This window comes from Podarcis erhardii, assembly GCF_964252035.2.
Source record: "Podarcis erhardii genome assembly, chromosome: Z".
NCBI classification, from domain to species: domain Eukaryota; kingdom Metazoa; phylum Chordata; class Lepidosauria; order Squamata; family Lacertidae; genus Podarcis; species Podarcis erhardii.
Window position 1 is genome coordinate 19,720,979 of NC_138504.1, and position 22,530 is coordinate 19,743,508.

Below are 22,530 nucleotides of genomic sequence, written 5' to 3' on the forward strand. Positions count from 1 at the left end.
TGTAGTTCTTTTATTATTAACATTTTAAAGTTTTTCAGTTGCACAGAATAAAGGTAAAAAATAAAGTTGAAACATAATGGTGTGGGAGCCATGGCTCGTCTCCCAGGCACTTTCCCGACATGGGGAAACTGGCCTGGCTTGTATTTTAATGCTAACTAAGCCTACTGTCTGGCATCCAGTTCTAACACACCACACACAGATTAAATTCTAACATTTGCTGGATCCAGAAATTTAGGATGTCTGGCACCCACAAACTCATCACACTGCATAGAAAATGCTAGGCTGCCACCTCCTCTCAGGGTGGGGGTGGCAGAGCTGGGAGCGATGAGGATCATCCTCAGGACTCAACACTTCAGACCAACTCCCCACCAAGCATGGGAAAAGGGCTGGACCTTCTCCCCAGAGAATGAGGCTTGTTGGAAATTGAAGATCAAGCCATTAGTGTGGGCATCATGGAATTCCACACGACCCTCATCATAGTCTAGGGACACCCGGATCTTCCTGGGCTCATAAGTCAAGCTCAAAGGGGTTCGCTCAGGGTGGGCTGAAGCCCAGAAGGGATCAGATGAGGCTGACTCATCCCTTGCCTTGCCAATGGCCCAGATCCCCTCAGAAGGAAGCATGCTGACAAAGCCTTTGCGCCTGACAGACTCTTTTGCAACCCATATGGCCCAGGTGGCCCATTCCCTTTCCTCCTTCTCCTCTTCCACCACCACCTCCCACCAAGATCTTCCTGAGGTGAATTTTGCATGGCCCAGCGCGTCCTGCCTTTCTTCTTCTTCTCAAACTCTTCAGGTTATCACAAGAAAAGGGTGTTCTGTTCCTGGCTCCAGAACTACATTCACTTTGTTCAGTGCCTGCATTGGTAGCCCTTTGCATTTCTGCATGGTATCCTTCAGAAATGAATTTTTCTGAGTGTAAATTATAATCAACAACAAATTTGTTGTCTGCGTTTTTTTCAGTTGATTTAGGATGAATCTGATGCGCTGAATCCAAAAATCACATTGTTTTTGCTCAATCAGGTCAAGTTTTTGAGCTATGGCCACATGTCTTTTTTTACATTTTTGTTCACATGTATGCTTGTGTGGAGCAGTTTAGAAGAAGTTGGTGGGGGTAAAATCCCATGTTGAATAATTGTTTTGATTGGAAATGATTATTTTAATGACAAGAAGTATTCAGGTCCGATAGTTCTGTGTGATTATGTCGAAAAGGGATCAGTTTGAAGTCATAAAACCTCGAAATCTTCCATAAATTGGTGCAGCAAAGCATAAAGTTGAGGGATCAAAGCTAAGTTAATGGGGCAGCTGCCCCATGAAGTATCCTGATCTTCAATCAGCACATCGTCCTGTAGCTCATTGTGATGAAATTCCAGTGCCTATCTTTGGAGAACTTCTGGACATTAGTGACGAAGATGCCTCCACTGTTGAAGGACATGAAGAAGAAGAAGTGGTTCTTGAAGATGATGCTCCACATCCATTTTCCCAAAAGGAGTTGAATGATCTAGTTCGCGACCTCAGCTTGTCAAAGGACTCTGCCGAACTGTTGGCATCCAGATTGAAGGGGAAAAACCTCCTCTCCGACAGTGCTCGCATCAGCTTCTTCCGCAACAGGCATCAAGAGTACCTCCGTTTTTTCTCGGAAGAGAAGGACTTGGTGTACTGTGCAGATATTGCGCAGCTTCTGCTCAAGCTTGGAGTGCCACAGTACGAACCCAAAGATTGAAGACTGTTCATTGACAGCAGCAAGCGATCACTGAAATGTGTTCTGTTACACAACGGCAACCAGTTTGCCTCTATACCCCTGGCTCACTCGAGTACACTGAAGGAGAACTATGAACTATGTGTTGACCTGAAGATGGTGAACTTTTTGTTGGGACAACAGTCTGGCTTCACCAAGTACCCATGTTTTCTGTGCATGTGGGATAGTAGGGACCGTGCTCAGCATTACACAAAGAAGGACTGGCCTGTGCGGGAGGAATTGGTGCCTTGCAAAAAAAGGAACGTCATCCACAACCCTCTGGTGGACAGAGACAGAATACTCTTCCCACCTCTGCACATCAAGCTCGGCTTAATCAAGCAGTTCACCAAGGCTCTGGACAAGGATGGTGACTGCTTCACTTACTTGTGCCAGGCTTTTCCAGGATTGAACATGAAGAAGTTGAAAGCTGGCATCTTTGACGGTCCTCAGATCCGTCAGCTCATCAGAGATCCAGAGTTCGGAAACTCAGTGAACGAAGTGGAACTGGAAGCGTGGAAGGCATTTGTTCTGGTAGTGAAGAACTTTCTTGGCAACAATAAGGTCAGAAACGACACAGAACTTGTCAACAACATGCTGACTGCTTTCAGAAACCTGGGCTGCAACATGAGCGTCAAGATGCACTACCTATTTTCACATATGGACCGGTTTCCTGAGAAACTGGGTTCAATGAGTGACGAGCAGGGGGAGAGATTCCATCAGGACATGAAAGAGATGGAGACCAGGTATCAGGGTCGCTGGGGGGCAGTCATGATGGCTGACTACTGTTGGACTCTGAAGAGAGACCTCCCTGCCGCTGAGCATTCCAGGAGTTCCAAGAAACGGAAGTTCAAGCCCTGAAGTTTGAAAAATGGTGAAGCAACATGCAATTTACGTGTACTTACCTTTATCAATGCCCACCATTCAGTTTACAGTAAACCTGACCTGATGGAGAGAAACGGATGCCATTTCCTGATTCAGCAGTGCAAAAATACCCTAAATCAGTTGTAGAAATCTAGACAACATTCAAAAAGTAAAACATTGTTGCCCAGTGTAATAATTGGAGCAGTAGGGTAGGTAGATTCGAGAGGCTCTGGGAAGACCTCTAAATCTGCCCATGTGGGGGGGGGGAATAGGCTTCTGAATGCCGGACTTCCAGTTCCGGTCAAGATGGAGGAGACAAGGTGACTCTGGCTACTCCCTAATTGAAGGCAAGATTTAAGCTCCTAATCTATTTCTTGGCACCAGTTTATCTGCCTCCCCATTCTACCTTTCAATGCTTTATTAGAGCTCTTCTCAAAGCTGCGATTTATGTTCTACCCTGCTATTTTATCGGACTAACAACCTCCATCGTGAGGCTGCAGGAAGTTGCAGGAAAGGAAAAGCTGAACTCTCTTCCGCCCCCCTCCCCGAATGAGAGGCACTTTTAATGAGTTTCTATAGCCTCACAAGGCTCACAACTTCATTTTGAGAGAGGCGCCACAACCTGCTTCCAGTAATAAATATTGCAAAGGGGCTTATTAGCAAACGAGACTAAAACACTCTCTATGCAAAGACGCCGAGTCCTCTGTCACAATTAGAAACTAGAACCAGCTGATTACCTGAGGAACTGAAAGCAAGTTTGGCTCAATAATTTTTATCTGGCATTAGCTATTATCTTATCATCTGTCAGAGATATCAGTAAACTTCAGTGGCAACTACCATAAATTCCTGCCTTCGCTAGTGAGTATCTTTAAGTGTTAGCACCCGGACTCTGGCATTAGCCAAGGCAAGGTTAAACTCCCCCGGAGCAGAGGGTCATCAGAGAACTAGGTAAAGGTAAAGGTACCCCTGCCCATACGGGCCAGTCTTGACAGACTCTAGGGTTGTGCGCTCATCTCACTCTAGAGGCCAGGAGCCAGTGCTGTCCACAGACACTTCCGGGTCACGTGGCCAGCGTGACGAAGCTGCTCTGACGAACCGGCACCAGAGCAGCACACGGAACGCTGTTTACCTTCCCGCTATAAAGCGGTACCTATTTATCTACTTGCACTTAAGGGTGCTTTCGAACTGCTAGGTGGGCAGGAGCTGGCACCGAACGATGGGAGCTCACCCCACCGCAGGGATTCGAACCGCCAACCATGCGATTGGCAAGTCCTAGGCGCTGAGGTTTTACCCACAGCACCACCCGCGTCATCAGAGAACTGCCGATACTCAATTACTCCATGCCCTATATTTATTATGGTCCTTACCAGGAAGAACTGTAAGGACCTGGGAATCACGCTAACCTTGCCTCATAGCTCTACGGAGCCACGAAGGAGGCAAAGCAAAGCAAAATTTCGCCCAAAAAGAAGTGAGCAAGAGAGTTCAGAATGAGAGCTCCCTAGACCAGGTTATCCCCCTGCCTCCCACTGTGCTGGACTGGTCAATACAGCTCAAAGACTCTAAAGGATTATTTTGAGACAAATATGAATTCAGAGGTGGGAACAAGAGTCGTTTGGGATGCAAGTAAAGCAGTAATGAGAGGATTCCTCATACAACAAAATTTTGATTAAGAAAAAAATACAGAATGAGAAAAAAGACAATATTCTGTCTCAACTAAAAGACAAAGAGAAGAACTTAAGATCTAATCCGAAGAATCAACAGATCCAAAAGGAAATTAAAGCACTACAGATCCAATATTCTCAAATTATAAATCAGGAAATAGAATGGAAAATAAAAATGATGAAAGAGAAATTTTGAATCTGCAAATAAATGTGGAAAACTGCTTGCTTGGCAGTTAAAAAAGAGGCAGAAACAAAGTACCATCACTAATATTGTATCAGAGGGAAAATCTGTGGAGAACCCTGCAGAGATAAGAATATGCTTTCAGAAATATTATAAACAGCTATATAAAAACGGAAAAGAAGATAAGGACAAAACTGAGCACTTTATTAAAGTAAATGGACTACAAAAAAATCCCGAAAATAAAAATATCCCACTTAATGGACTGATCACAAGACAAGAGGCAGACAAGGCGATTAACCAGATGCAGCTTGGCAAAACCCCAGGACCAGATGGTTTGTCTGCAAAGTACTATAAGACTATGAAAGAGTGGCTTATTCAGCCATTGGTTGATGTATGCAACAGGATATTAAGAAGGGACAAAACACCTGAAACCTAGAAAGAAGCTTTTATAACTCTGATACCAAAACCAGATCAAGATAGATCCAATGTAAAAAATTATAGACCAATCTCATTACTCAATGTGGATTCCAAATTTTTGCTAATATTTTGGCCAGTAGGTTGAAGAAGGTACTAATAGATTATATTCACAAGGATCAGGCAGCATTTCTGCCTGGAAAACATATGAAGGATAATATTAGAAATATAATTGATGTGTTGGGAAAGTTGGAGGTTAAAAAAATTTGTAAAGCGATATTAATGTTTATTGATGCAGAGAAGGCCTTTGATAATGTATCTTGGAATTTTATGAAAAAGAATTTAGAAAGTATTGGGGTTGGACAAGATTTTTTAAATGGTATTAATGTGATCTACTTTGAACAAAAAGCAAAAACTATAGTAAATAATGTGGTTTCAGAAGAAATTAGAATTGAAAAAGGAATCAGGCAAGGGTGTCCACTTTACCCTCTGTTTTTTATTTCGGTTCTGGAAGTTTTGCTAAACATGTTAATGAAAGAGGAAGAGGTTAAAGGTATAATAGTAGAATCCAAACAATATAAGTTAAAAGCCTTTGCTGACGATCTGATGTTAACTTTACAAGATCCAGACTGCAGTGCAGTGAAAGCTCTGGAGTTGATTCAGGAGTTCGGGCATGTAGCAGGATTTAAGTTAGATAAGAGCAAAACCAAAGTTTTTTGGGGAAATCTAGATAATGAGGAGGGAAAATGTCCTTCAGGAAAAGACAGGCCTTGTTTTTGTGAAAAAAGTGAAATATTTGGGTGTGAACATATCGGTGAAAAACTTATATAAGGATAATTATGAAAAATTATGGAATGAAATTAAGAGAGACCTTGAGGTTTGGTCAAATTTAAAATTATCATTGATGGGCCGAATATTGGTGGTTAAGATGAATGTATTGCCAAAGATGTTGTTTTTATTCCAAGCTATTCCAATTATTGATAACGTAAAATGTTTTAAAGAGTGGCAGAAAGCAGTGTCTAAATTTATCTGGCAAGGGAAAAAACCCAGAATTAAACATAAAATACTAACAGACTCAAAAGAAAGAGGGGGATTTTCCCTGTCAGACTTGAAGATATATTTTGAAGCTGCAGCTTTCTGCTGGATTAAGGAATGGATTCAATTAGATAATGTTGATGTATTAGACCTGGAGGGATTTGATAATGTATTTGGTTGGCATGCATACTTATAAAGGCTCATAAAGGTTTTTAAAATCATGTAATTAGAAAATCTTTATATAATGTTTGGATAAGATATAAAGATCTCATAGAAAGCAAAACACCCAGGTGGCTTTCACCAATGGAAGCAGAAAAAGTTAAATATGGAGTCTAAATGGTTGAAATATGAGGACTTATTGTTGGAAGATAATGAAGCATTTAAATTAAGATCATTTGACCAAATTAAAGACAAATTAGATGGTTGGCTACAATATTATCAGATCAATGAATTGTATAAGCTTGATAAGAAAAATGGTTCTGCAATGGAAAAATCCAAACTGGAAACAGAATTGTCAGATACAAATGTTAAAAACCTATCCAAAATGTATAACTTGTTGTTGGAGTGGCATACAAAGGATGAACAAGTTAAATCAGTGATGATAGATTGGGCAAGAGATTTTGGACACAATATAATGTTTGAAGATTGGGAAAGGTTGCGGAAGAAAGGGGTTAAGTTTACTGCTTGTACCGTATTAAAAGAAAATATCATGAAAATGATGTATAGATGTTACTTAACCCCGGTAAAATTAGCAAATATTTATCACACGAATGATAATTTATGTTGGAAATGCCAAAAAAAAATGAAGGCACTTTTTACCATTTGGGGTGGACGTGTCCTAAGGTGAAGGACTTCTGGGAAAAGATTTATAATGAATTGAAAAAAATGTTGAAAAATACATTTGTTAAGAAACCAGAAGCCTTTCTACTTGGAATTACAGGATTAGAATTGCCCAAAAAAGATGTTAGATTGTTTTTGTATGCCACTACAGCGACAAGATGGCTATTAGCTAAAAATTGGAAATCTCAAGAAATACCAACAGAAGAAGAATGGCAGATGAAGATGTTGGACTTTTTGGAAATGGCAGACCCGACTGGAAGAATCCATGACCAGAAGAAAGAGGAGCATCAGGAAGATTGGAAGAAATTCAAAGAATATTTAACCAAATATTGTAATATAAGATGTTAGAAGTTACTGGAAAGTACCAAACAGGCCTAGGACTAGAATAAGAATGAATTGTCAAAGATCATGGGCTAGATTATTAAGAAAAGAGAATAGTAAATTGAAGGAGTTAATTTTATGAGAAATATGATTTTGGAGAGCTGTTACAAAGTGACTCAATGAAATTCAGTTAGGGGGGATTTGAGGAAGTCAGTTAACAATGAAAGTTAAATTGGGTTTTAGAAGTAATAAGTCTATTATTTTTGTGTGTTTTTTCTTTAGTATTGTAATGTATATTTTGTGTGTGTTATATGTTACATTTATGATAAATGTTGAAAATTAATTTTAAAAATTGGGGGGGGGGGGGAGAGAAGAAGTCAACCCATCAGGTGGGGAGAGACAGTTGCGAGGGACATGGGGAACCCTTCCACCTTTTCTGCAGGGCTTGCGCGGCCCCCATCTGCATTGTCTGCAAGAGGTCAAAAGAGCACAGCGAACATGAACTGATTAATCTGGACCAGGCTTCACAGTGGTTGAAGCAAACAGTCCAGTTTCTGGTGCAAGAGAGACGAGTGATTATGGAATTGAAACTGGCTGAAGAAGAAACATCCAGGCATATCCGGCGGGGCTAGAGGAGGAGAAGAACAAGATCATGGGTGCTTTTGAGCAGATGTGCAACTTCCTGGAGGAGCTGCAGCACTTTTGATGACTGAGCTGGAGGATCTGGAGAAGGAGATGAAGAAGAAAAAGGAAATAAATATCATCAAGCTCTTGGAGAATATCGCCGGTCTCAGTGTGAGACACACAGAAATGGAGAAGAATTGCCAACTGGACACTATTGAGTTCCTGAAGGGCATTGGGACTACGGTGACCGGTTTCAGGAGTTGAAAAGAAGGCGGACACTGCTGGGAATCTCTCCAGGCATGGAAGAGAGACTCATCGGTGGAGACTTCAATGCCCGAATGGGAACAGATGATAACTGTCTATACACTCAGTACAAGCAGTTCCTGGACCGTGATAGCCAGACAGATATAGGCGTTACACGCCTCTCTAACGATTGCAGATGCAACTTTTTAGGGCTCTGCTTAGCCCTGGTCGCAAAACGGAGGGAACTGTTGATATTAAACGACATTTTTCCAAGGCAGGCGGAAGCGTTATAGATTATATTCTAATTTCAAGATTCGCATATGGCTTTGTCATGAAGTTCCAAGTGGGCCATAAAACTGAGAGTGACCATCTCCCTCTAACTTTAGTGTTTGAAGGCCCGCCTTTTGAAAAACCAATTGCCAACCCACAATATACTCCCGCGGTGAATTTGGGTATACCGGCTCCCAAAAGAATTAAATGGTCTCCTGTGCTGAATGCAGACTTAATCCTCCTCCTTCAATCAGTGGAGCTAAAGAATATACATTCTGCTATTGTTTCGACTAACTCCACAGCTGTGGTCCTAGAACTTTTTAAGATACTTATAGAAAAGCTGAAAACACAATTATCATCTGTGGTACAGAATACAGCCACAAAGGGGGCAAGGGATCTAGCAAGCTGGTTCAACGCAGAGTGCAGACAAACAAGGAAGCATTTGAGAACTATTTATCACAAATATAGTAATACTGGGGCACTCCCTTTATTTACTGCATATATCTCCATAAGACAGAACTACAAACAACTATTAAAGAAAACAAAAACAAAAAGCCAAGCGAATCGCATGCCAAAGCCTGGTCACGGCTTCGCACGAGAAAGACCCAACTTGCTTTTGGTGTACCTTCAAGTCTCAGTCAGTTTTATTGCACATAGCCAAAGGCTGCCGCAATATAGACAGAATTGTTTGACAATTAAAAGAAAATATACTGAATTGGTAAAAAAAGACTTAAAACATTTATATTATTAAAACATTACGTACTCTTAAAAAAGCTATAAAAGTACCCCAATGTACAAATAAAAACATTAAACAATAAAATTCATAAGCTAAAATCATCACATGGTCACTAATGTTAAAAACAATATCAATTAATACAGTGTGCAATTTATACTCAGAGTTTGGTGACAAAGATAGAGCATAGCCTGAGGTAGATAGATAGGATCAAATAAATTCATCTCCTTTACAGTTAATGGCTACCTTGGCTATATAATTTGCTCTAATTTTCCTAGCAGCAGTTGCAAAAAGTGCTACCCGCCAGGTCACATACTTATCTGTGTCTGCAAGGAGATATAACATCATGTCAAGGGGGTTCTAGCCAGGGGACCCTGTCATTATAGGTACCAAAAATCTTTTTCTTGCATCATTATATAACGAACAGTGCAAGATATAATGCATAAGGTCCTCTACTTCAGAACATCCCCTAATGCAAACACGTTCGTTTTGTGGTATGCCTCTGTGTCTCCCATCTCTATAAGCAGAGCTTATTGTATTTAGTTGTAGCTCTGTAAAAGCTTTTCGAAGCTGTGCAAAAGTCAATTCATTAAAATAAGATATGTGTTCATTGACCTCTCTAAGTTTAAAATACAATGGGGCGCATGTAGATGTGCACATAGAGTTTAGATCGTTTTTAGTTGCCACTGCCCTTATGGTTCGTTTAAAAATATTTTTCTGTGAATATAAGGGGAGTTCTTTAATCTCAGTCACTGAGAGGTCATATTTGCCCATCAGTTGGGCAGCATGATGTACCCAGTTTTTAAGGGGTAATCCATTTGAGAGCTCAATCAGGCATTTTTTTGGTAGCCTAGTGTTGTCCAACTGTTGAACTCTAAACCAGTAACAGAGAATTCTTTTATCTATTTGGCTCTCTATGTTCAACATGCGAGTTTCCAACCTGACCATGGCAGATTGCACGTCTTTGGGTAAACCTAAAAGAATACTTAAAAAATAATTCTGTGGGGATTCCAGATCAGAGACCTTTATATATATATATATATATATATATATATATATATATATATATATATAAATTTTTATTAAGATTTTTGAATACAAATACCAAATAATAAACAATCTTATTTTTAACACAACGTAATTTCATCATTTCTTTGGACTCCCTCACGTCTCCCGCTCCCATTTACATCGTTAAAAGGTTTTTCCGAGCAAATTATTGACTTGTTTACGATCTTATATCCACTCATTTAAATATAATCTAGCAATTCCCCCCCCCCCATTTTTTTTTTGTTTTCTTTAATCTCACTTATCATCAAATTCAAATCTAATTTAGTGGTGGCCATTTTTTTTATAATCTAGCATCCTTCTTAACATTCAACCAAATTACAATATTTTTGTAAATACATCTTAAATTTCTTCCAATCTTCCTCAATCCTCTCTTCTCCCAGGTCTCGGATTCTGCCAGTCATCTCGGCCAGTTGCATATAGTCCATCAGCTGCATCTGCCACTCTTCCAGTGTGGGTAGATCTTGAGTTGTCCAGTTTTTTGCAATGAGTATCCTTGCTGCCGTTGTTGCATGCATAAACAATGTTCAGTCCTTCTTTAGCACCTTCTGGCTGACAATACCCAGAAGGAAGGCCTCTGGTTTCTTAGTGAAGGTATACTTAAATACCTTTTTCAGCTCATTATATATCATTTCCCAGAAGACCTTCACCTTAGGGCATGTCCACCAGAGGTGAAAGAATGTTCCTTCATTTTCTTTACATTTCCAACATTTATTATCAGACGAATGGTATATTTTGGCAAGTTTAACTGGAGTCATGTACCATCTATATATCATTTTCATTACATTTTCCTTCAGAGCATTACATGCGGTGAAGTTCAGCCCAGTGGTCCACAACCTTTCCCAATCCTCAAACATAATGTTATGCCCAATGTCCTGCGCCCACTTTATCATAGCCGATTTAACCATTTCGTCTTGTGTATTCCATTTTAACAGCAAGTTATACATTCTAGATAGTACCTTAGTCTTTGGTTCTAACAATTCTGTTTCTAACTTCGATTTCTCCACCTGGAACCCTAACTTTTTATCATTTTTAAAAACTTCTTTAATCTGAGCGTAATGTAACCAGTCTCGCACCTTATCCTTCATTTTCTCCAAACTCTGCAATTTCCAATTATCTCCATCTTTTTCTAATATTTCCCAATATTTTGGCCATTTGGCCTCCATATTGGGTCTTTTTCGGGCCTTAGCTTCCAGAGGTGAAAGCCACCTTGGAGTTTTATTTTCCAATAAGTCTTTATATTTTGTCCAGACGATAAACACTGCTTTCCTGACAATATGGTTCTTAAAGGCCTTATTGATCTTAACCTTGTCATACCATAAGTATGCATGCCAACCAAAAGCATTGCTAAAACCTTCCAGGTCCAGTACGTCAGTGTCTTCGAGAAGTAGCCAGTCTTTTAGCCAGCAGAAAGCTGCGGCTTCATAGTACAACTTTAAGTCTGGCAGGGCAAAGCCCCCTCTTTCTTTCGCGTCTGTTAATATCTTAAACTTCATTCTGGGCTTTTTGCCCTGCCAGACAAATTTAGATATATCTTTCTGCCACTTCCGGAAGCACTCTGTTTTGTCCACAATCTGTAGTGTTTGAAACAAAAATAACATTTTTGGCAATACATTCATCTTAATAGCAGCAATTCGGCCTAACAAAGAAAGCTTCAGTTTTGTCCAACTATCCAAGTCTCTCTTAATTTCAGACCAACATTTTTCATAGTTATCCTTAAATAGACTCAGATTTTTTGCTGTTATGTTTACCCCTAGGTACTTTACCTTTTTAACCATAGTTAGTTCTGTTTCTCTCTGAAACCGTTCTGACTCTGTATCTGTCAAATTTTTTCCCAGCACCTTGGTTTTCTGTTTGTTTAATTTAAATCCCGCCACCCGACCAAAGTCCTGAATCAATTGTAATACTCTTTTCGTACTAGATTCTGGCTCCTGCAGGGTCAAAACTAGGTCATCTGCAAAAGCTTTAAGTTTGTATTGTTTCGCTCCGACCCCAGACCAGAGACCTTTGAGGTACCCCAAACCTCTGCACCATATAAAATCTGGGCCATTGTTTTTGCTTTATACACAGATAGAGCTGGGTTGATCAGATTTCCACCTTTACAGGCAGCGAATTTCAGAATAGCTTTTGCTGATTTAAAGGCTTGCAATTTAATATTGGATAGCTGTGTATTCTAAGATGCCGTTTCTGAATAAATCAATCCCAGATATTTAAACGTATTTACTTGGTTTATGATGTGTTCATCCAGGTGCCAAACATGCTTTTTAGAACGCTTCCCAAATACAATGAGCTGCGTCTTATCGTAGTTTATAGATAAAGCATTCCTCGTGCAATATGAACTAAATTTTGCCAGCAGTCGTCTCAGGCCCATCTGGGTTCTAGATACAAGTACTAGGTCATCAGCATCGCTTCTCGACCTTTTGGCTAAGATCAAGTGCAGCTTTTGGTGTACCATATCTGGCCTACTGGACCAGGAGTGTAACGGACTCATTTGTACTGTTGAACTCCAAGAGTGGATCTGATTCTTTCAATCATTGTATTATGACAAGGAAGCTCAGTTTAACAAGCCAAGCATTCAACCAGAGGGTTCACATCACTGGCCACCTGTAACCACAGTGGAGGTAGAGAATTTGATCGCATAGCTAAAGAACAACAAGGCCCCTGGGCATAGATTATAGTTTACCACCAGCTGTTCTCTCCTGCAGTATGCTGAGAATTCTCCTATCAACCTTTTTAGGCCTATTTTTGTTCGGGATAGGAGGACCGCATCATCAGCATATGAAATATATTTCTGCTTGTCCCCAGACGCTGATGCTACACAAGGATTACTTTAAGTATAGTTTTGCAACACAAAATATTGTTCCCACTGCCTCTTCTGCTTTTCTAGGTTCATTATCCAGGCCATATTCTTCTCTTCATGCATTTTTTTTGGTGGCATACTTGCAGCAAAGCTAAGTATCTTAGGGTGAAAAGAAGAAGGATCTTGGAAACTGGGTGACTGATTAGCTCAGAGTGGCACTGGTGCAAGCTCCCCCCTCCCCAAATCGTTCTTCTATAACTTCAGGGTGTGCACGACATGGCCATCAGATTCCTTGTTATTGGAGATGTAACTCTCCACCATGGCTTCAACTTCTGCAGTCGTTGTCCCACATCTGCTGCTCCTCCAGAAAAGAAAAGAGGGGAAGGACAGGAAGAAAGGAAGACCATAGCAAGTGAAAGAAACTAAGGACAGCCTTGGTAGTGGATGCTAATCACTAAAGGGGGGGGGGGCTTATGTATAGAAGCAGCAAGATTATAAATGTATTTTAAGTCTTGTCCCCCTAAAACCATTAACAGACGAAGTCTTTGGGCAGTTTTGAGGAGTCTTGTCTTGAAATCTCTAAAATCTTGACACTTCTAGAACTGTCCTGAGCCCATGTTTGTCAGGTGATGATAAAAAGGGAACATTTTGCGTTTCCAAACAGCATGCAGTTTCCAGCTGCAGCCAATCAGCACTGCCCTTTGCAGGCAGAGGGGGCTATTCCTTGTGTATCGCAGGCCTCAGGCACCAGACCCGGGTAAAATAAAACGTCTGCAAGTTCCTGATTTAGTTTCATGATACTGGTTCCTAATGGTGCTCCTTAGCACTATTCATTTCTTTTTATGATTGGTAGGATAAGCTACGCATATACACACATGGAAATGCATTATGTTTACCACAGTTTTTAAAAAAACAAAACCAAACCCCCCCCCCAAAATGCACAATCTTTGGAACAAAAGAATTAAAGGCAGAAATTTATTATTATTTTTTTTAAATAATATTTTATTTGGATTTTTCAAACTTAAATGCAAAAATAAAAAACAGTATAACATATATCATAACATCTTTTCATAACATCTTTGGACTTCCTCGCGCCTCCCGCTCCCATTTGCATCATTGCCAATTCTTGCCAGCAATTTATCATCTTGTTTACACTCTTATGTCAAATTCATTTAAATATAATCTATAAATTCTCCAAAAGGTTTATAATTTTTCCTCAAATTTACTTATCATCTTAATTCTCACTAATTTAGTGGTGCACAATTATTTATGATCTAGCATCCTTTCTTAGCATTCAACCAAATTACAGTATTTTTTAAAGTAAATCTTGAATTTCTTCCAGTCTTCTTCGACTCTCTCCTCTCCCAGGTCTCGGATTCTGCCAGTCATCTCGGCTAGTTCCATATAGTCCATCAGTTGCATCTGCCACTCTTCCAGTGTGGGTAGTTCTTGAGTCTTCCAATTTTTAGCGATGAGTATCATTGCTGCCGTTGTTGCATACATGAAAAATGTTCGGTCCTTCTTTAACACCTTCTGGCCGACAATGCCCAGAAGGAAGGCCTCTGGTTTATTGGTGAAGGTATACTTAAATACCTTTTTCAGCTCATTATATATCATTTCCCAGAAGGCCTTCACCCTAGGGCAAGTCCACCAGAGGTGAAAGAATGTTCCCTCATTTTCTTTACATTTCCAACATTTATTATCAGACAAATGGTATATCTTAGCAAGTTTAACTGGGGTCATGTACCATCTATATATCATTTTCATTACATTTTCCTTCAAAGCATTACATGCAGTGAAGTTCATCCCAGTGGTCCACAACCTTTCCCAGTCCTCAAACATAATATTATACCCAATGTCCTGTGCCCACTTTATCATAGCTGATTTAACCATTTCGTCTTGTGTATTCCATTTTAACAGCAAGTTATACATTCTTGAAAGTACCTTAATCTTTGGTTCTAACAGTTCTGTTTCCAATTTCGATTTCTCCACCTGGAACCCTAACTTTTTATCATTTTTAAAGACTTCTTTAATCTGAGTGTAGTGTAACCAGTCTCGCACTTTATCCTTTAATTTATCCAAACTCTGCAATTTCCAATTGTCTCCATCTTTTTCTAGTATTTCCCAATATTTTGGCCATTTGGCCTCCATATTGGGTCTTTTTCGAGCCTTAGCTTCCAGAGGTGAAAGCCACCTTGGAGTTTTATTTTCCAATAAGTCTTTGTATTTTGTCCAGACATTAAATACTGCTTTCCTGACAATATGGTTCTTAAAGGCCTTATTGATCTTAACCTTGTCATACCATAAGTATGCATGCCAACCAAAAGCATTGTTAAAACCTTCCAGATCCAGTACGTCAGTGTCCTCGAGAAGTAGCCAGTCTTTTAGCCAGCAGAAAGCTGCGGCTTCATAGTACAGCTTTAAGTCTGGCAGGGCAAAGCCCCCTCTTTCTTTCGCATCAGTTAATATCTTAAACTTAATTCTGGGCTTTTTGCCCTGCCAGACAAATTTAGAAATATCTCTCTGCCACTTCCGGAAGCACTCCGTCTTGTCCACAATTTGCAATGTTTGAAACAAAAACAACATCTTTGGCAATACATTCATCTTAATAGCAGCAATTCGGCCTAACAAAGAAAGCTTCAATTTTGTCCAACTGTCCAAGTCTCTCTTAATTTCAGACCAACATTTTTCATAATTATCCTTAAATAGACTCAGATTTTTTGCTGTTATGTTTAGCCCTAGGTACTTTACTTTTTTTACCATAGTTAATTCTGTTTCTCTCTGAAACCGTTCTGACTCTATGTCTGTCAAATTTTTCCCCAGCACCTTAGTTTTCTGTTTATTTAGTTTAAATCCCGCCACCCGACCAAAGTCTTGAATCAATTGCAATACTCTTTTCGTACTAGGTTCTGGCTCCTGCAGAGTCAAAACTAGGTCATCTGCAAAAGCTTTAAGTTTATATTGTTTCGCTCCGACCTGAATCCCTTGCACCAACCGGTCCCCTCTGATCATATTCAAGAGCACCTCCAGAACCGAAATAAATAACAGAGGGGAAATCGGGCAGCCTTGTCGTGTTCCTTTTTCAATTTTAAACTCTTCTGTAACCACATTGTTAACTATCAGTTTTGCCTTTTGTTCTGAATATATTGCATCAATTCCATTCTCAAAACCCCGTCCCACTCCCATTTCTTTTAGATTTCCCTCCATAAATTTCCAAGAGATATTATCAAAGGCCTTCTCCGCATCTATAAAAATTAACACTGCTTTTGTATTTATGTCTGTTTGCAAAAGTTCTAAAATGTCAATAATGTTCCTTGTGTTAGCAAACATGTGTCTACCTGGGAGAAAGCCTGCCTGATCTTTATGAATTACTTCATTTAAAACTCTTTTAAGTCTGCTTGCCAAAACGTCAGCAAATATTTTGTAATCCACATTTAAAAGGGAGATGGGACGATAGTTTTTGAGTTGTGTCTTTTCAGTTTCAGATTTTGGTATCAATGTGATAAAAGCTTCCTTCCACGATTCCGGCGCCCTCTTTCCCTCCATAATTTCGTTGCTGACCTCCATCATAAAGGCAGAAATTTAAAGGAAAAATACATATTCAAAGACATAGTGAGGTATAAAAAAAAAAGTATTTCTCTTTTTTTTTCTTCTTTTGTTTTCCTCCTCTTCTTGCTATAGAGTAAATTTTGCAATAGCCAGGCCTCATGAACTGGGGGGGGGGGGGCTGTCCCACTTGCAGGGGACTCATGTCACTTCAGTAAGGGGCGAATCGGCTGTAGCCACCTCGGTATAAACTTGCCACAGCGCCAACTCCATAGCTAGCGGCAGGGGCAAGGGCGTGGTAAGGGTCTGCTGGGTACACCCTGCCATAACCATTGCTGTAAGTCGCTGCAGCGGCTGCAGCAGCAGTGGCTGCCGTTGTGGTAGCAGGCTGTGCATATCTGTAGGCTGCATATCCACCATAGAGGTCAGCACCGTAAAATCCGTCCTGGTAAACCACACCTGGGTAAGCTGGGATGGCTGTTGGAGGTACTGCTCTCACTGCGCCATACACTGTCCGCCCTCGGCCCCTCAGATGAGCTCCCCTGAATGCGGCTGCTGTGGTGGCTGCAGTTGGGTAAAGGAAGCCTGGAACTGCATATAATTCAGGGCCATACACTGCTCCAACCACAGGGCTCAGCTTCCAACCGTTTGCATACGGTGTGACCATCTTATTAGTCATCACACGGGCGGTGGCATTATTAACCTCGATTTTACGGCCCTCTACCACAGTGCTGTGTAATTTCTCCCTGGCCCTGTCTGCATCAGCACTATTCTTGAAAGTTACGAACCCGAATCCCTTGGAGCCATGTTCATTAAAGATTATCTCTACATCAAGGATTTTGCCAAATTGCCCAAACATCTGCCTGAGATCAGGATCCCGAAAGCGGAAGGGAATGTTGGAGACATGCAGCCGCTTTGGAGTAGATTTGCTCTCGGTACTCTCGTTGCTTTGTGTCTGTGACGGCTGGCCATCCGTCTGTGCCCCTCCTTCTGTCTGCATAAGAGATCCATTCTGTGTGGTGGCTGTGTTCGTGTTCTTTTCTCCGTGCGCCTGTGTACTCCCGTAGATTGTCAGATTGTGCTCGCTGGTCTGGCCTGCATAGTCCTGAGTGTGGGGTACGCCATACTCTGTGGGGATCCCATCCTGTGGGGGAGGTGGGAATGGGATTGTTGTGAATGGCTGGACCATTGTGTCAGGAGTGCCTGTTGGCTCCTGGTTACCCTGAGTGACCATTTTCTTTTTCTCCATAAACCAAAACGGGGGGAGGGAGGTGTTGGAGAAAGGGGAAAGAAAGACCCTTCCGCCAGGTGGGGCTGTGGCAGAACCCTTTGCCTATTTGCTTTGCGACCCAGAGGGAGCGGGGGGGTTCCCCTTGATCCTGGTTTTCCTCCCTTTCCTCCCTTTCTTCTCTTGTGTTTCTTCCTTTCTTTTCTCTTCTTCTCTGGCTGTCTCTCCCCCGCCCGCCCTCTCCGCAGCTCCCTCATCAGCATATAAGAGCACTGAGATTGGTTTTGTGGCCAATTTAGGAGCATGGAACTCTGGAGATGTTAGGCTTTTCACCATGTCATTGATATATAGATTAAATAAAGCTGGGGCTAAAATGCAGCCTTGCTTAACCCCCTTGGTGGCTGGTACAGGGCCTATGAGTTGGCCATTTGTGGAGGATCTTATGTACAACACAGTATCTTTATATAGGCCATTAGTCAAAAATAATAATCTTTTATCTATACTGGATGTATTCAATTTGGCCCAGAGTCTTACTCGTGAAATTGAATCAAAGGCAGCCTTCAAATCAATGAAGGCTGCATATAAGACCCCACAGGTTTTCTTGGCGTATTTGTCAATAAGATGTGCTAAGACAAAACAGTGATCTATGGTAGATCTGCCTTGCCTAAATCCAGCTTTCTCCTCTGCCAAGATAGCCTCAGCGTACATCCAACTGGTTAATTTGATATAGAGGTGTTTTGCATATAATTTGCTAGGTATAGGTGGAAGACTAATAGGTCTGTAACTTGCCGGGTGTGCTGGTCCCAGGGGGCGGTTACTGCGGGGCGAGGTCCAGGACCTGAGTCGAGGGTCGGCAGACAGTCCTCCACGGGTGAAGCGGGGTCCAAAGCGAGGAGCCAGGCAAGGACAGGAACTCTGGAGGAATAGGACTGGGTGCTGGCCGAAACAGCTCTTCAACGACGTTGCTCCTGCAACCTGGGACCGGGCTGACTGGCCTTTATCTTCTCTGAGGCCCCCAGGTGACCCGCCTCTCCTGGCCTTAAGGTGAGCACTCCTCCTGGGAGAAACCAGTTCCCTCCGCCTCTCTGCCCTGAGCCTCTGCAGCTCAGGAGAGGCTGGAGGGTAAATGGACCCAGGGGGAGATTCACCTTCCCCTGACAGGGCTGGGAGAGGCACACCTGTAGGCACTGTGTCCTCAACCACCTCCGGAGCCAGAGTGGATTCACCTGGTGCCTGCTCCTGAGGATCCAGCACAGGTGCGGGCAGTTCAGAATCAAGGCCCTGCCCCAGTTCAGCCGGCCCTGGAGGCGGGGACTCCTGTGCAGGCTGGGATTCCTTCGGTTCAGCCTCTGAATCGGATTCCCAGGCCATCACACCGGGTCTGATGTGGGGCCCTTTTTATAAATTGGGATGATTATCGCCTCGACCCACCCTTCAGGAAATTGACCTGTTGAATCAATGTGGTAGAGCATTGGCCTGGTCTTCAGAAAGCTCCAGGAGGCTTCTACAGGTAGTGCTGGAAGAGATTCCTGTCTGAAACCCTGGAGAGACACTGAAAAGTGAGTGCAAACAATCTGAGCAAGATGGTCCATGAGTAGGAAGCTTCACTGTTGAGCCCTAGACTTGGCCACTCTCTGCCCCCATCAAGCCCCAGGGTCCTCTAGGTGTGCCTTTCCTGTCCCCTGCTTTCCTGCCAGCAGTGCACAGTCCCCGTTTCTTTTTCTTTCTTTTTAATTTTTTTTAAATGATATTTTATTAAATTTTAACAAGAAAAAGGTTACAGAACAGTAATCGACAAACAAAACAGAACCCAAGAAAAATACAAAAACCAAAATTTAACATCAAAAAAAGAAAAAAAAGAAAAAAGAAAAATCCCTCTTTTCAATTTCTTACCATTCATTTACTTATTTTCCTGACTTCCTCTCACCTCCCTTTTTGTATTCCATGTAAAAGTTGGTTCAGCAAATTCATACCCTCTTAATTTACCCTTACTTGTTTATCCTCTTATATTATAACTTGAAATTTTCATCTGATATCAGCCCATTCTTGCAAGTTCTTATTTTACCTTATTACTAGAACCACTTCATTTCATTTCAACATTATTAACATTTAAAAATTTTACAGTTCATTTTACCATTAATTTCTTTAACCTTGTCTTGTTTTCAAAACCTTAAAATTCCAAAATTTAAACCATATTTAAACTTAACTCCTTCAAACCTTTCTGCTAAAGCCAATTAATTCCTTTCCAGCACATTTTAGTGTTTCATTAGTATTACACTAATTCCAAAAATAAAATGATTTATAAAAAAGAAGTTCTCATTCTGGTTTTGTCCAACGTCCCTTTTTCCTGGTTTCGGATAATGTCAGTCCTTACACCATTATATCCTATCGATCAGTCAGGTGTTCTAATATCTGAGGCTCTCAAGTCCCTTCTATGTCCCCTCTGCAGGTTTTCTTGTTCCTGTTTATGCTTGTACACATCCTTGTCCCTTGTTGGATTCTTGCATGCTTTCTTCCCTTTCTCCTTGGGGAGTGAATCTCCGGGGGGTTCCATACAGTAATATTCTCCATTTTCTTTTATCAAATTGTCCCACTCCCCAGTAATCAACTCCCCAGTGTTTGGTTTATAATTCAAAAGGTAGTTGTTCCAAAGATAATCCTCCACCTGTTTCACAATCCCACCAGAGCTAAAGGCTTACTCAACTCCAAAGTTTTGCAGATGTTCTCCAAATTCAATCTTCCAATGTTGCAGCTTTTGGTCATGCGGGATTTTGAGTCTCTGTATCTTTTGAGGTGCAATCGCAACCTCTTCCATCATCCTCTGCCCTTGAAGTTGCCTTGTTAAACCAATTTCCTGAATTGGTTGTTGTAAAGTTTCTTTAACTTCATGTCCTATTAGTTTAAAGTTTCTTTAACTTCATGTCCTATTAGTTCATCTTTACTAGCTGCTGCAGAAATACAGTCCAACTTTTGGTTCTTACACTCTCTGTGCAGGATTAAAAAGTCAAAATTTCTTCCCCCCTTTTCTCCTGCTGTCAAGGGGGGTTTTGATAGTTGTAGATGCAGGAAATTTCAATCTTAAAGTCAATTTTCCAGGCTTTTTAGCTTGTAAGATCTTTGCTTCAGCCTATTTACAAAAAGCGGAAGGCGGACTTCCTGTTTACACCTTCCCGCTTCAGAGTCAAATTCAAGTTTATTCCTTTGATCAAAGGGGCCGATTCCTTTGATCTCCCGATCTTTCAATTGTCCTACTCACGGGTTGTTGTTTAAAAGCTGAATTGTCACAGGAAAAAGGACAGCGCTCTCCGACATCAGCTGTGCAGCTTCGCTCCGCAGAAGTAGCGATTGACTCTCAGCACCGCGCCAGCACCCCGTCTCGCTCTGGAGCCCTTTACAGGGTTCCTTTACCGATCGGGGGGGGGGGCGCGGCACAAAAGGTGCCCGCCGAGTTCCACGGTCGCAGGCTTCACCCGCCTGCAGTTTTCGAAAGGGTCCCCGCTTCGCTGCAGCGGTAGGACCCAATTTCTGCGGGGCTTTCTCCCTCTAGATTAGAAGGAATCTGCCATTGTCGGTGGCGCCACCTCCAGAAGTCCTTCTTTCTTTCTTTCTTTCTTTCTTTTTTTAATGAATTTTATTAAAATTTTAAAGGTTACAGAAAAAAAATTAAAAAGATAACAATCGAAGAAAGAAAAGAAAAGAAAAAAAAAACAGTACATATAAAAAGAAGAAGAAAAGAAAAAACATCATCAATAAACAGAAAAAAGAAGTAAAAAACAAGTCAAACCTTTAACTCACTTTAACTCACTTTAATTCACTTGTTTCCTTGACTTCCTCACGCCTCCCATCTTTGTATTCTAATTCAATTAAATATTCCAGCAAATCCTTCCAACTTTGTTTTTATCCTAATAATTTAACTTAGCACACTATAATTTCCCTCTTTGTATTCTAATTCATATAGGTATTTCAACAAATCCTTCATCTTATTTTTATCCTTATATCTTTTCTTAATATACTATAATTTTCCATTTTTTCTTTCACCAAATAACCATCCACTTTTACTTTATTTAATCTTATTTCTCATTGAAACTTATATATCTGTATTTATTTTTAAAACGTTTCCCCTAGGGTCAAAAAAGATTCCATTCCACGATTTCCCCATCTCTCATTAAAAGAAAAAAAACAAAACAAATTATATTATATACACTTTAAATTCCCAATTTTCTTCCACCAGATCCCCTCCCCGGTTTCAGCCCCTGGCCATAGTTCCATTAATCTCAAAAACCATCAACCCGGAGATCTTAAGTCCGAGGCTCTTAAGTCTCTTTCATGTCCCCTCTGCCGGTCTTTTTGATAATCTTTGGTGTTGAAAAACAGATCTTGGGGGAGCTCCAACCCAACGGTAACCATATTCCTTCCATAGTTGAAAATAGGGCCTATAGGATATTCCAAATCTTGTTTCACACTCCTTTCAAATCCAAAGGCCCCCAGAGCTCCAACCTCCACCTGGCTCAGATTTGTATCCCAAAGGTCATTTGATCTCCACATAGGGTGATCTCTCCATCTTTCATTTTCCAAACCAAACCAAGCCAGGCTTCCATCTCCAAAAATTTGCTTTTCCTAGTTGCCATCATATAAGGCCTCAAATTGTAGTCCACCATTTGCCTCTGTAGGGTTACGGCTCCCCCTTTCATCACTTTAATCGCAACATGATTCTCCTTCTCAATTTTTTCAATTTGTTCAGTTGAAATAAGTTCCTGTGCCGAGTTCTTGTCAACTTCTTTACTAATACCCACTTTTGTTCCCAAGATTACAACATTAGTAGTCAAAACATTTATCTGGTCTTGCAGCTTTCCCAAGAGATAAAATGTCCTGTTCAGTTCACACTCGATTTCCTTCCCGACCGCCATCCTTAAACAGTCCAAGGTCAAAAACTAGTTTCTCAAGGCTTTTATCTTTAAGAGCAATTTCCAG

The 22,530-nt window shown here is 41.0% G+C and overlaps 1 protein-coding gene and 1 pseudogene across 16 annotated transcripts in view; one reads left to right on the forward strand and one right to left on the reverse strand.

Moving 5' to 3' along the window:
* The window catches only part of LOC309334002 (putative G-protein coupled receptor 34), a 200,513-nt gene that overhangs the window by 163,684 nt on the left and 14,299 nt on the right, over nucleotides 1-22,530 (forward strand). The window contains exon 1 of one of the 15 annotated variants that reach the window (XM_081848158.1): nucleotides 17,392-17,477. The exons of the other annotated variants lie outside the window; for them this stretch is intronic. The gene's annotated coding sequence lies outside the window, so the exon portion shown is untranslated. Of the gene's footprint in view, nucleotides 1-17,391; nucleotides 17,478-22,530 lie in introns of those variants that run through there. 15 annotated transcript variants of the gene reach the window in all.
* Nucleotides 16,488-17,676, reverse strand: LOC309333996 (RNA binding protein fox-1 homolog 2 pseudogene; annotated as a pseudogene). The gene has a single exon. The product of its transcript is annotated as an RNA binding protein fox-1 homolog 2 pseudogene (transcript).